The sequence below is a fragment of the Hemicordylus capensis genome, chromosome 2 (assembly GCF_027244095.1).
Source record: "Hemicordylus capensis ecotype Gifberg chromosome 2, rHemCap1.1.pri, whole genome shotgun sequence".
Taxonomy (NCBI): domain Eukaryota; kingdom Metazoa; phylum Chordata; class Lepidosauria; order Squamata; family Cordylidae; genus Hemicordylus; species Hemicordylus capensis.
In genome coordinates this window covers 372,964,743-372,979,700 of record NC_069658.1, presented here as the reverse complement: position 1 = coordinate 372,979,700, position 14,958 = coordinate 372,964,743, and the positions used below count along the sequence as shown (strand labels likewise).

The 14,958-nt window shown below is 43.9% G+C and overlaps 1 long non-coding RNA gene across 1 annotated transcript in view; it reads right to left on the bottom strand.

Moving 5' to 3' along the window:
* The window catches only part of LOC128348079 (uncharacterized), a 41,114-nt gene extending 26,598 nt beyond the window's left edge, over positions 1-14,516 (bottom strand). Inside the window, exon 1 of the long non-coding RNA XR_008317912.1 lies at positions 14,469-14,516. This is a non-coding gene — a long non-coding RNA (uncharacterized LOC128348079). The remainder of the gene's footprint in view (positions 1-14,468) is intronic.
* Positions 14,517-14,958: the final 442 nt, after the last annotated feature.

Sequence of the window (14,958 nt, the reverse complement as noted above, 5' to 3'; positions counted from 1 at the left end):
GTCCTGCAGGCAGCCACAGCTGGCAGACGATCACAGAAATGGGGTTAGGAGAACACTTGCTCTCTTAACCTCATTTTACAGGGTGGCTGCGGAGGAGGGTTTGCCACTGAAGTGCTGCCGGGATTGGGCCCGATCCCCGTAGTACACATGCACAGGCAAAACTGGGCTGGGCTTCCTTAGCCCCGTTTTGTCTGTGCATGTGAATAGTTTCCTCTCATTTTCGTTGCACCTTTTTGGGGGAGGGGGCTGAATCTTCCAGAAAGGTTGTAGTAAGGGGGGGCAATGTATTTCCATGCATATTTTTATACTCTGCATAGATAATTTGCAATACCGTTTTTCTAAGCTGAGGAATCTTCAGTATAAAACCTCTCTCTCTCTCTCTCTCTCTCTCTCTCTCTCTCTCTCTCTCTCTCTCTCTCCCCCCGCATGTATGAGAGGGAGAGAGGGAGAAAGAGAGAGACATACACCCCCCCCACCTTAGTGAGTTATAATGAAACATTAAAGTTCCAGTATAGGAAACAACAAATAAATTTGAAAAGGCTTGAGAAGGCAACATATGCTTTCTTCTGACTCTGGGTTTTCTCTGTTGATTTTATTGAGGCAACATGAACACTAGCCATGAATCGTAAATATCTAGTATGAAGCCAAGGAGCGTCTGTACTTATGTGAGCTGGATTATATTGTTCGTTATTAAACTGCACTAAGCTTTATTTAGAATCTCTTGTTGAAGTCACTAAAATAATGCCATATTAAATAGTTCTGTAGAGGAAAATTCCTTGCTTCTGGTTATTAGGATGCATATGTCGAGGATGCATTCATTTCATAGTCCTTTAGCTTTACAAAAACAACTCAGAACAGCTGACAAAGCATATGGTATATTAAGTAATGCTTACATATATATGCAGATACAGTTCAGAAGGGTCAATGGCCTATAATTGGAATCTCTGACTGATCACTTCTTAATGACAAGGAGGCCAGTAGGGATGATGTTGTTATCTGGTAAAGTAAAAGATAACTTTTGCATATTATTACATTTGAAGTTATATTGAAATAATTGAGAATTTATTTTAGAACAGCAGACTTCTGCAAATCTAAAGCATAAATATTTCTAATGAAATCTGTCAAGTCTCTAGCCTGCTGCTCCTTGTGGGTGATCATTCCTTCCTCTTCTATGCATTACATAGAAGAGGCTGTACAGTTTATTTGGTTATTCTAAATTCTCAGCACACCCTCATCCCCTGCAAGGCTGGAATAGGCAGCATCAGAAAGCCAGCATGATCAAGTGATTGAAACTGCAATCTTATGGCATTTACCTGGGAGTAAATCCCATTGAACACTGTGGGACTTATTCTGAGTAGCATGCTTTGGCTTGTGCTATAACATATTTTTACTTCAAATATAGATTATGGTAGTGATATTTTGAATATGGGAGCCACAGTGGTAGTCATTCCTTATTTGTATGGAATAACTATGTTCTTGTGATCTTTAGAGAGGGTTGGAATATCTGAAAATGTCTCTGTAGCACAGAATTCAGGCTCTTGTTCTTTATTAGAAAATCACACTTCATAGAATTTGAACAGAGAGGAAATACTTTAAAATGTGTGTTAGGGAGAAGCCAACTCCTTCTAACTAAATCCTTCCTTGTCAAACATTCCAGAAGTCCAGCTAGATGGTATATTGGACCCACTGATGGCACATATGATTCCCAATGAGTCCTCCGAGCAGTATCAACCACAGTTCACAATAGTGATATATGTAGACATATTAACTGATAGGATGAAACCTGTGTATAATTTATCCAACATGAATCTAGTTGTTTTCCTTGGCTTGTCTGTGGCATAGTTAATTTGCCCCAATCTCTTCGAATGGAGCATGAAGCACAGGACCCGACTGGATCCAGGACTGGGAGAGACGGAGCTTAGGTGACCATTGCGGCTCCTGCCTTCCTGCCCAGCAGTCTGAGCTGGGAAGAGATCCCTTTCTGCCCGTCCCTGAGTATAGTGTATGCTCTGCTGGTTGTGTAGAAGGTTTTTGGGCCCCTTGCCTGCTTGGATGACACCGTTTTTTGGACCATCTCATAATATACTAGTAAGTAAGGCTGTTCCTTGGTCACAACAGCAAATACAGTGCAGATAGCAATAATAGTGTAGGGTTTGGTGAGCACCTTAAAGCATGCATTTGATGTGAAGAAGGGGCCAGGTCAGACATCCCACCGCTCAAGGAGCTCTGGCTTGGGCTAACTGCTGGGGCAGCACCAATTTGAAAGGCTTTATGGCTGGGGGTGGGGGCAGGACGATGCTTGTTACAGATGCCTGGCATTAGGTTAGATAAGAACAGCAGCTTCAGCCATGGGGCAATGAGGCTGCCTGAAGCCAAGGTGTGTCACCTGGGGCAATTTAGGCTGGGGCTTGCACCTTTTGTGGCGAGCCTTTAGTTACTAGGGATGTGCACAAAGCCAGCTTGGCCTGTTTGGTTCAAATGAGAACCAGCTTTGAACCAGGGTGGGTAGGTTCGGTTTTGGTTTTGTTCGGTTTCGGTTTTGAACCCTCCCCCCTGCCCCTGGTTCAGTTTGAATTTGAATGCCATTCGAACCGGTTCTAAAAGATTCTACATAGGGTATAATGGGGACTCAAACTAGCCCATTATTCCCTAAGCAGAGCACCTAGGGGCACAAAATGGGGGGTGGGGGTGGGGGTGGTAGGCACCCAGGGGAACCCCAAAGCAATCAGACACTCCTGTGATTCCAATGAATAGGACTCCCTCCCCCATTCATATAACTGTGTGTGACCTGTCCTACTGACCTTAATTGCTGTGAACTCAGAGTTGACAGCAATTAAGGTCACACAGTGCTCATTGCATAGAAACAGGCTATACTCTTTACAAATATATATATATTTAAAAACCTGTAAACCCTACAAAGTTAGGACTGCCTGGGTGGAGTTGTGGCCATACGTGCCATGCTCCCAAACCCACTTTAGGATGCCCAGGCACCCCCCAAAGGGGGGATCAGGCTGCCTCATATCCCCATTATTCCCTATGGGAGAAATGCAAAAATGGGCAAAATTTTAAATCATTAATAATCATAAGTTGCTTTGGGGTTCGGTAGATGGTAGACACCCCTGGGTGCCTACCACCCACCCCAGGTTTCTGCCCCTAGGTGCTTGCTATGCATAGGGAATAATGGGCCAGTTCAAGCCCCTGTTATACGCTAAGGGAGCAATGCAACTCCCCCCACCCCGCCAAATCATTAAAATCATAGGAGTGTCTGATTGCTTTGGGGTGTGGGTAGTAGCTGGCACCCATGGGTGCCTACCATCCAACCCAGATTTGGAGGACCGAACTGTTTCAAACCAGTTCAAACTGGTTTGAAAAGAACCAGGCTCTGTTTGGTTCGAACTCGGACCGGCATTGCCAATTCAATGCCTTGTTTGGTTCAAGTTCGAACTTTCAAGAAGAACCAGTTTGCATTCAGATTGGTTTGAATTAGAACCTGTTTGCACACCCCTACGAGTTACTGCACTGTAGGGTGGTGAAAGCCAATCTCCATCTGTTCCAGTTATCATTCATTAATAGAGTTGTGGCTCTCACGACTTCATTGGTCTGAGTGCAAAAGAGTTATCTTGCGGTTTTGCTCCTCCCCGGCCCCTGCTCCCCTGTCCAAATTTGGACATAGCCGAGAGAACCCTCTCTACAGGCTTGCTGACTGCAGAGTGGAAGGGGAAGTGGCTGTGTGGGCTTCCTTCTGTTATGAAGGACAGAGCACACAGCCCATGACAGTCGGGATGAGGGAGGATCTTCCTCCCTCCACTCCTGTTGGAGTTAACACAGCCTGCATTTCTGCACTCACACGTAACGCAAGCTGCATAAAACCTTGGGCTCAAGTGGCAAAACTCACTATAAACCGAAAGTACCTCAGGTCGCTCTCCGAATGGGACTGGAGTTCCGGGGCCAGGTCTGCCTTTGGACATAACGGTACAGTAATCTCTGTCCCATTCAACTCCGGTTCTGCATTATGTGTGAATGTGACCTAAATCTCTTAGCATGCCAACCAACAAGCCCACTGAACTTCAGATTTGTTCTCTATTCTTGGAGCTTCAGCATGCATGAGAAGGCTGATTTTCACCACACTTGCTTGAACCCCTAATCACACATACATTGAAATTTACCTCTAAAATAGGTGAGGGAATTACTTTGAAACAAATGTGCAAGCATGAATAACACATGGGGGCTGTTCACACATGCAGGCAAAACCAGGCTAAGGAAGCCCAGCCCATTTTTGCCAGTTTGTGTGAACTGCCAGGAGTCATACGGCTCTCAGTGGCAGCACAACCACTATACCTTTCCTTTTCTCTGGGCCCTACCTGTGAAGATGAAACCAAGATGGTATGTAAGGCAGAAGCCAGCTTCACAGCTATGCTTTTCTGTGGGCTGACAGGTACCAGCAGGGCACCTTAGCTCTGAATCCAGCCTACTAACTTCCAAGGGGATATTGGGGAGGGTTACTAAGGAGTAGACCATGAGCTCTTCTGAGGAGACAAGTAGGAAGAGAGACTGCTTGGGAAACTAGGAAGGGTAACTCAAAGACAAGGGTCAATCATGTAAGTTCACCCAAGGGGAAGTTTTAGACAGAGTTAAGCACATTAACAGTGCACTAGGCAGGGTGGACTGCAGGATAATAAAGGAGAAGAATGACTGCAGCAATCTATGTCAAATATATCACACAGGAATGTCTAAAAGCAGAGCCTATTTATAATTTTTTGCGTATAAATCTCCTAGCAGGGGTTATAAGAGTGGGAAGGTTCAAGCACGGAGGAGATAATGAGGAATCTTTCATATGGGGTCAGGGGAAAATGTGTGGGTGGGGAAGTTGCTATTCATTGAATTGCAAAGTCTAATTAAGACTACAGCAAAATCTCATTAACTGTCTTAGAGTTTCCCTTGACTGAAATTTGGCTGTGGTTACTCAGTTATTCAGTTTCTTAGGACTTGCCTATAGCAAGTCCAAAGAGCCCTTAGGACAAAACACTTTATTCCATATGGAAATCCAGCTTCATTACAAATTCAAGGAGCCAGGATAGATACTTGCCTCTTCAAGTTGTTTGCACCAGTTCAGGTTGCATGACTATGATCTGTTGGTCCAAATGGAGGTTTGTTTTCCTCAGGATACTAAATGCAAAGTCTCTGCAAAATCTCATGAAGGATAAACTCCAGAATGAAAGGTAGTCTGTTTTGTAACATAAGGGCCAGCTAGGATGGTAGCAGCAACCCATATAGAAGGGAGGGAGGTGCTACTTACTACCACCAACCTCAGATAAAAGTAGCCAGGTAAAGAAGCTTGGGAGGCTGAGGGAGACAGCTTGTATGGTTTGGGAAGTGATTTGGAGAACCCTGTCATATTCACAAATGTTAATGGGGAACACGACAGGGTGTTAATGAAACTGCCCTGGGGTGATTGGTTGTTCAGGCTTGCATGGGGAAATTAGCTCAGAAAAGACACTTTCACGTCAGATTTAATTTGAGCAAAGTTGTGGACCCAGGAAATGACTGGACTGAGATAAGATTTCAGTTTCAAAATCAAAAGAAAGTATTTATTGTAGGGAGTAGGGGTGTGCAAACAGGTTTGAATCTGAACCAGTTTGATATCGAACTAGTTTGGTTTGAAGGTTCAGGGTCAAGCCAAACCATCTCTGGACTGAACCTCCCCCCCATTTGGGGATTCGTCAAGCCATTTTTCACACACACACACACACACACACACACACACACACACACACACTTCTTCTTTTTAAAAATTACCTGCTTCGGGGGGCTTCTCTGAGGTGGTGGGGGGTCCGTAAAATTCCCCCTCCCCCTGCCAGCCCTCCTTCATGAAAAAATAGCCCAGTTTAGGCAATCTTAGGCCCTTTCCAGGCCTGTTCCCATGCATGGTGGCCATTTTGGAGGCTGCCATGCATGCACAGTGGGACCCTGGCAACACAAGATCCCATTGTGCATGCATGGCAGTCTTCAAAATGACCACTGGGCTGCGGAATAGGCCTGGAAAGGGCGAAGACCACCTGAAGCAGGTGATTTTTGCATACAGGATGGCTGGTGGTACCGGGGGGGGTACCTCCACAGACTCACCACCACCACCACTTTGGAGAAGCACCCCAGAGGGAGTAAGTTAAAAACTGGTTGTTTTTTTTTAAATGGCTCAGCCCCCCCCCCCCCCCCGAACCAAACCAAACAGGGAGGAGAGGTTGGGGGACAAAACCAAATTGGCCCAGTCCAGTTTGGGCCCAGTTCAAACTTGAACTGAACCAGGCCAGGCAGTTTTGTGCACACTCCTAGTAGGGAGGGGTACAGCGGAAAGAAATTTGTGGATGAAGGAATATTAGTACTACAAAATACATGTAGCTGCAATGAGGAATTTTAGCTTAAAGTCCTAATTGTATGAATTCCCAGGCAAGAGAAAGAGGTTTTTCAGAGAGGGAGATGGTTAGATTTAAGAAAGGGGTATAGAGATAGAGTTGGGCCCAGCAAGGGGCAAATATTCATATCACCTGATCTGTACGAAGGGATCTCAAGGCTCCTGGAACCACCGAGGGACCTCTTTCCCCTGGGACAGCTTGGTAAGAGGCAGGGCGAGAAAGTTGGATGGTTGGAAAGGGATGAATCCACAAGGGTGCTTCCTCCATGGAACCAGCTTCCTATGTTAACAAGGAAGTCTGGGCAGATCAGGCTGGGCAAGGAAGCCAATCTGAAGGGTGGTATGAAGAACTGAACACAGCCTGGCGTGGCCTGTGAACAGTAAATTGCCCAAACAGCAGCTGATGACTCCAAGGTGAACGGCACACAAAAAGCACATTGGATCATGAAATTGAGACTTCTTATACCCCCAAATTTTGGGGGGGCACATTCCAATTGAATAGATGTTGAATAGATGTGTTGGGTGGAACCGGCAAGGATTCCATTGTTGCTGCTCTTCCTTCCTGTGTGTTACAATGTGGGAATTGCCAAGGCATGCCAAGGCTTTTGTCATGAAAACAGAGTGCCTAGATATGAGAAAAGGACATCTGCATGGACAGAAGATCCACTAATCCAATCATTACTTTTAATGGTTGCATCGCTTTATCGTTGACTCTACCTCTTTATCGCTGATTCTACCTCTTTTGTGAAGGGGGATAAAGCATCTCCACGAGCCTTATCTGCATTCTTCCTGCTGAGTTAATTGGTGCATTAACTTGCTGCTATCACTTGCAAAAAGAGGAAAAGGTGAGGCAGTGCAGATCAACCTTGGCAGAGAGTTAACCTGCTTTTAGTTAACATCTGGGGTATACTTAGGGTATCTCAGCATAGAGAGGTCGTGCATCTGCTTCCCTTTCCAATTTCCCTGTTATGAGCCAAATCTAGGAGTGACTGGCCCACTATCTACTAAGTGACCTGTCCCCAAGTGCCATAAACAGAGAGCTCACAATGCTGTGAGGCTCCTGAGCATGTTAAGAGTGAGATCTCCAAGCCTGGAGACTCAAACAAAAAGGAGGGAACTCCTGCGAGCCAACAGAAAAGCATTACTAGCAACAATGGTCCAAACAAAATTGCAATTGGGATCAGAGTTAACCAAATTATTCCCTAGTTTTTATTCTTCTTCAGTAAACAGCTTAGCCTACTTAGAACTTGAGCCCAGATATTCACACATTTCTTGCCATCATGGTTTTATCATTACATTATGAATGCAGATTTCTGCCTTGGATGACTTTGTTGGACTATGGAATAACAATTTTGACTAGAGCTAGGGTGTGACCAATTTCAAAGTAAAGAAGAAATGTAAGCTATGAGAGATTTAAAGGTCATTCTCATGACTGGCCAAAGTTGGGTAGGAGTGGGGAAACCAGGGTAGAGACGCTCGGGTAGAGCCACGGGACCCGCAACTACTCTGCTACTTCAAACTAGGGCTACCTGATAGTTTTAACCAAGGAAGGAGGGGGAAAGTCCCATCCTACCTAACAGCCCTGATCGTGTGCATGATCGGGGCTGTTCGCAGCAGCTCCCAGCAGCCTGGCCCACTCTCCAACAGTAAGCATTGCCTATAGAGTGGTCAGGAAGCCAGGACTGCTGCATTGACATGGGCAGCCTCTCTGCTGCCCCTGCAATGTATCAAGGGATCCCTACTGAGGACATCTCTGTGCCAATTGTGTGGGCATTCAGTGCAGCAGAGCCCAGGTGAGTCATCGCTCATGTGAGGGAAGGCAGATTGTGTCCTGACTTTCCCCGAGCCCTCCCCAGGCCTAATGGTATCAGTCGTGAGAACAACCTTTTAATTTGGATTAATATCAGCCCTTTTCACTCTGTCCTACTGAAATTTAAGCTGTGGCCAGGGTAAACAAGTAAAATGGTGGCCACATCTGAGTTGGACCTATTCATTGTAGGTGGTGAAAGATGCCTGGGGGAAAACGATGGGGCTATTCTGACGATCAGCAAAAATCAGGCTAGCCTCCACTAGCTTGATTTTTGCCGATCATCAGAACCACCGGGCTCGGCTGCGAGCCCGGTGGTTCTCGAGCAGTTAAGCTGCTCATGTAGCCCTCCCCATAGCCCGGGTTTGTGGAGAGAGCGCTCCGCAAACCCGGGCTATCTGGTCAGGGGTAGCAGCGGCGTGGCGCCACACCATGGCTACTCATGAGTAGACCTCCGAGGGGAGGCGAAAATCCGCCTCCCGGCTCCAGGGGTCTCCCCAGTATGCCCTGTGTGCTCACACAGGAGCTGGCAATCGTGTGGGCGGCTGATCCGGCCACCCAGGGCTCCCTGCCCGATCATTTGCGGGGAGAGTGAGCTTAGCCCGCTCTCCCCACAGTTTTGCAAAAAATGGGTCTCACGGATTGTGAGACCCACCTCCAAGTCTTTAGATGTTCGTGTCTCAGTCATATGTCCCATGACTTAAGCTCTTGAGTGAATGGTTGACCTCAGCTTCAAGCACACCTGTAGAACACCAGATCTCTGTACCTCTTAGGGCCAAACTACACTCTAAGAGTGTAATAATAGTTTTATCTTTTATTTGTGGTTAAAAAAAAAAAAGCCACTTCGGAGCAGAAGAGCAATCCATACCAGGAAAGTGGTAGGGTGGACTTTTTAAGTCCACCCATGTGTGATGCAGTCCTGATTACGTTTTCTTAAGGGAAAAAAAAACCCCTTCTAATTGTCCCAGGAGAGAAGCTGCCATTGTTGCTGAATGTCTTCACCTGCCTATGCTAGTTATGGGTGCAGCGACTTTGCCCCTCGCAGCTTACTGAAGCACAAGGCTGGGAAGGGGCCTGGAGGGACAGGGTGAGCCAACCACTCATGCCTTTACCCTTCCAGCCTTTTCATTTGGGTTGCAGATGACATCCCTCCCTCGTCCCTTCCTCCCTCTCTCCAGCACAGTGTGGGTTGTTACAGGTCATCCTACTGGGGCTCCGACAAGAATTTGTTGGCCCTCCATGAACTGGCCTTTTTAGGAAGTCATTTTACCCTACCTCACACTACTTGTAGTAAGGTTTCCCGATAATTGGCAGGTACAGTTCAGGTCCATGGACACCTAGGTCAGCTTACTGGTGAGCACTCTGATGTTTGCTTTTGGTTTGTGGGGAGGAGTTCCATTCATTCCCAGAGGCTTCGCAGCTCAGGAAGTCTCTAGTCAGGGGAACACTGCCAGCCTCAAAGGCTTCATGGTTTGGAGGAGGCAATGCTCTCTGCCAGTACCTTGACTGTCTCAGGCTGGCTAAGAAGGGCAGCTAACAGCCTTAGTACTGTGATGCTGCTCTGAGCCAGGATGTAACTGGATAATATGAAATCAGTCTAGGGGCTTGTAGGTGGCCTCCATTTTCATTTAGACCCATATTGTTGGAGGGTGGAGTACCAGTCCCCATTCTGTTCTAATTTGTGGTTGAATTGCAAATAAAGTTGTGGCCCATTTCATCTGAAAGTTTGCCACACTGGTGTGGGGGCAGTGTTTCTTAATGTTTCTAAACAGAACTTCAGAGACATTATTCCAACTCCATATGGTATATATTGCTAAATACTTGTGTTTATGTAACTCACCTTAAACCTTGTAGGTAAACTTTGAATCGTGGTGAAAAAAGGGGGATTCATATGAATGTAAAGCTTTGATTGCATATCAATATGAGGTAGAACACAGCAACATTTATATGATTTTAGAAACTGCTTTGCCACACTTAGGCAGATCTTTGACAAAAATCTATTTCACCTCTGCTTGAAACAAGCAGAGTGTTATTTATAGCCCCAAAGGCACTAAACACGGAAATCATTTTTGTAACACTATTTTGATGTGTGAAGTTCATGTTGCTTCTCAGCTACATAAGAAAGTTTCAAGACCACTGACATACAGTTACTAATATTAGTACAGTTGAGTGAAATCAAGGCTCAATCACACTACAGACAAAAGCTGCCATGGAATGAAAGCAATAATTTAATCACTGTCTACCCACAAATAGTAATGTCCAGAAGTATCATGTACATTGTAGACATCTTAGTGCATATTCATTTGCAAGCCCTACAGGGGACAGTCTCTTTATTCCTACATAAGAGCAGATGCAGTAGCATATGGCTTATCTGCTCATATTTATGGTAATTCAATGTAGATCAGATTTTAATAAGGTAACATTAGTTTATGCTTTAATGTTGTTGTTTTTTAAATGTCTCATCTCTCTGTTAAAGGCGACAGAGTCCAATGTTCATTTTTGGCAGATTATGGAGGAAAAGGCCACTTCTACATCTGTTAGACATTGTTTCCACAATTTGTGATCTTGTTTTTGTGACAAGATCTTTACCTGCTTTGAACATTTTCAACTCTCATTCTATACAATGCTCTGTCAGCCTTGCAACAGGGCATTTGCACACTTGTACAAGAGCACTCTTGCACATGACTGCAGGATTATACAAATACAGTTGCAATATAACTTCACAAACACTCTGTTACGAGAACAGCTCTGCTGGATCAGGCCCAAAGCCTGTCTAGTCCAGCATCCTGTTTCACACTGTGGCACAATGCTGATGGAATGCTGTGCAGTATGTTGGCCCTCATTTCTTGTCTCATCAGTAAATGTCATTGTGGTTAGCAAAACATTCTGGTTTTATCAAGTTCATAACAAGTTCCAAGACTGCAGTCATGCTCACCACTGACTTTCATTTCATATAACTACAGATTTTTCAGTCATTTTCCCCGGCATCACCACATACTAAATTTGTACTGTATCATGAAAGTAGGCAACTCTCTCTCTATATATATATTTTAAATTAAAGCTATGTCAGCCATATCTCATCTTCTAATTAACATGGTCATATTTCTCCCTACAAATACAAGATCTAATAATAACACCAGAATTAATAAGTGAAAGAGCAAAGAAAATTAAAAATTGGACTGCTCCAGGCAATGATGAACTGCATGGCTTTTGGCTTAAACACCTAACAAGCCTTCATAAACAACTATCAAAACAGTTCAATCACATTTTGCAAGGAGGTGATATTGAACAATGGCTAACAACTGGGAAAACTCATCTCATCATGAAAGACCCAGCAAAAGGCGCAGTTCCAAGTAATTATAGACCGATAACCTGCCTGCCAACCATGTTCAAACTATTAACTGGAATAATAGCAGATGAAGTGATGCAACACTTATTAACTAACGAACAGCTTCCAGTTGAACAGAAAGGAAATTGCCCGAACACCAGAGGCACAAAAGACCAGCTGCTGATTGACAAAATGATTTTAGAAAATTGCAAGAGAAGAAAAACCAATCTAAGTGTTGCATTGACTACAAGAAAGCCTTTGACTCATTGCCTCACACATGGATACTAAAATGTTTAGAAGCAACTGGTGTTAGCAAAAACATTCAGATATTTATTTTAAAAAGCAATGAGCATGTGGAGTACACAGTTAACAATCAATGTCGAGATACTTGGACAGGTTAGCATTAGAAGAGGCATTTTCCAAGGGGACTCACTATCCCCTCTGTAGTTTGTAATTGACATGACTCCATTTTCACAAATATTAAACAAAACAGGCCTTGGATACCAAACATATAAAACATCAAGTAAAATCAACCATGTGCTGTACATGAACGATCTGAAGTTGTATGGAAAGTCCCAGTCAGAAATTGAATCACTGCTAAACACTGTCCGTATATTCAGTAGCGATATAGCAATGGAGTTTGGACTAGACAAGTGTGCTGCATTAAAAATGAACAGAGGGAAAGTAACAAAACCAGAAGGAATAGAACTGACCAATGGAAGCAAGATCGAGAACCTGGAAGAGAAAGAACATTACAAATACTTAGGCATTCTCCAGGCTGATAACATTGCACACACTGAAGTTAAAAGAAAAATTGGAAGTGAATACATCAGGAGAGTTAGAAAAATTCTAAAGTCCAAATTCAATGGCGGGAACACCATAAACACCTGGGCTATACCTGTTATCAGATACACTGCAGGAATAATAGACTGGACCCAGGCAGAGCTAGAGATGCTAGATCGTAAGACCAGGAAAATCATGACCATCAATCATGCTCTGCACCCCTGCAGTGATGTCGATAGGCTATACTTCCCTCGCAGCTCAGGTGGAAGAGGAATGCTGCAAGTCCATCAAACAGTAGAGGAGGAGAAAAGAGGCCTTGAAGAATATATCAAGAACAGTGAAGAAGATGCACTTCAAATGGTCAATAATGAGAAACTATTAAATACCAATGAAACAAACCAGGCCTACAAGAAAGAACAAGTCAAGAACCGAGCAGAAAAATGGAAAAATAAGCCCCTGCATGGTCAATATTTGCGCAATATAAGTGGAAAATCAGGCATCACAAAGACTTGGCAATGGCTTAAGAATGGCAACTTGAAGAAAGAAACAGAGGGTTTAATACTGGCTGCACAAGAACAGGCACTAAGAACAAATGCAATAAGAGCAAAAGTCGAAAAATACACCACAAACAGCAAGTGTCGCCTTTGTAAAGAAGCAGATGAAACAGTGGACCACCTAATCAGCTGTTGTAAAAAGATTGCACAGACTGACTACAAACAAAGGCATGACAAGGTAGCAGGGATGATACACTGGAACATCTGCAAAAAATACAAGCTATCTGTAGCCAAAAATTGGTGGGACCATAAAATTGAAAAAGTTGTAGAAAACAAAGATGCAAAAATATTATGGGACTTCTGATTACAAACAGACAAACATCTGCCACACAATACACCAGATATAACTGTAGTTGAGAAGAAGAAAAACAAGTTAAAATAATCAACATAGCAATACCAGGGGATAGCAGACTAGAAGAAAAAGAAATAGAAAAAATCACCAAATACAAAGATCTACAAATTGAAATTGAAAGGCTGTGGCAGAAAAAGACCAAAATAATCCCAGTGGTAATTGGCGCCCTGGGTGCAGTTCCAAAAGACCTTGAAGAGCACCTCAACACCATAGGGGCCACAGAAATCACCATCAGCCAATTACAAAAAGCAATTTTACTGGGAACAGCCTATATTTTGCAACGATATCTATAATAACCAACAGTATTGATGATAAAATTCAGCCATCCCAGGTCCTTGGGGAGGACTCGATGTCTGGATAAAGCAAACCAGTCTATAACACCTGTCTGACTGTGTAAACAAGAAATAATAATAATAATAATAATAATAATAATAATAATAATAATAATAATAATAAAAGCTTTAAGCTTTCCTCCATAGGGAATAATGGGGAATTTCAGCAGCCCCATAGCTCTACTTGGGGGGCACCAGGGCAGCCCAGAGCAGGTTGTGGTGTGGTGCACATAGGGTGCCAGCCACCCCCAAAACGACAAGCCCATGGAGCACTGGATTTTGTTGTTTTCAATGTATGAAGTGTTTTGAGAGAAGATTCTCTGGTAGGAAATCAGGGTGGATGTTTTCTAAGTTTATTCAGGTTTATTCATCATTTTTCACCAAAGAAGATTATGAATGAACAAAGATGAGCAGTGATCGTGGATTCTACGCTATAATCCTTTTTTGCCCCCGGAACACCCCTCCCCCCGCTTTTGCTCTGAATTGATTTGGATTTAGATTCAGAAGATTCATATACAAATAGAATCTGGGGTGATTGGGGGGTGGGCAGATTCAGACCTAAAACAAATCGGGGGTGATTTGGTTCGGGTACAAATCAAATCGAAAAAATCGATTTGTGCACATCCCTATAAAGAAGTAACATTTACAGGAATGTCAGGTGAGTGTCAGTAACATACTGTAACCCCCCCTTCCCCGACACACACACTACAAAAGTCCATGAGAGAGAAAATGGGGAGGGATCCCCCAGATCCCCCCCCCCAAGTTTTCCTCCCAAGGCCTTTACATCACATCTCTAGTTAGCGGTATGGAAAACAAGCCCTGTGCAGAAAGGCTGAAGATACGTTTAGCTAGAAGAGAAGATTGAGTGGGAAAATGTCAAAATGTTCCCCTTGAACCAATTACCTCAGGGACCATGGGATTTTGCTCATCGGAGGTCGCAGGCAGTGGTCAGATATCTGTTGGGGATGCTCTAGCTCTGGATTTCTTGCATCAAGCAGGGGGATTAGCCTGGATGGCATACAAGGTAAGAGGTTAAAACAGATTCATATTTCCAGGAAGTGCTGAAGAATCTCCTGAAAGCCCAGATGCAGCAGGTTAGCTTTGTAGCATTCTTGCTGTTCTTGCTTAATAGAGGTGTTTAACTCATTGCTATGTAAAGCAGTTTCCAATGTCTATGCAGCAAAAGAGCATTATCCAACACACATTTCTATTCTGTTCACTAATCTAGCCTATCACCTCCTCTGCTCTGTAATGATACACATGTTCTGAATAATATTCCCTTAGCAGCACAGACTCCTGCCATTAGAATCTCATTGCAAATAATAGCAAAAAGGCACCGTTATTTCTTGGGGGAAATGTTCAAAATACAAACCATGCATATGGGCAACTGATT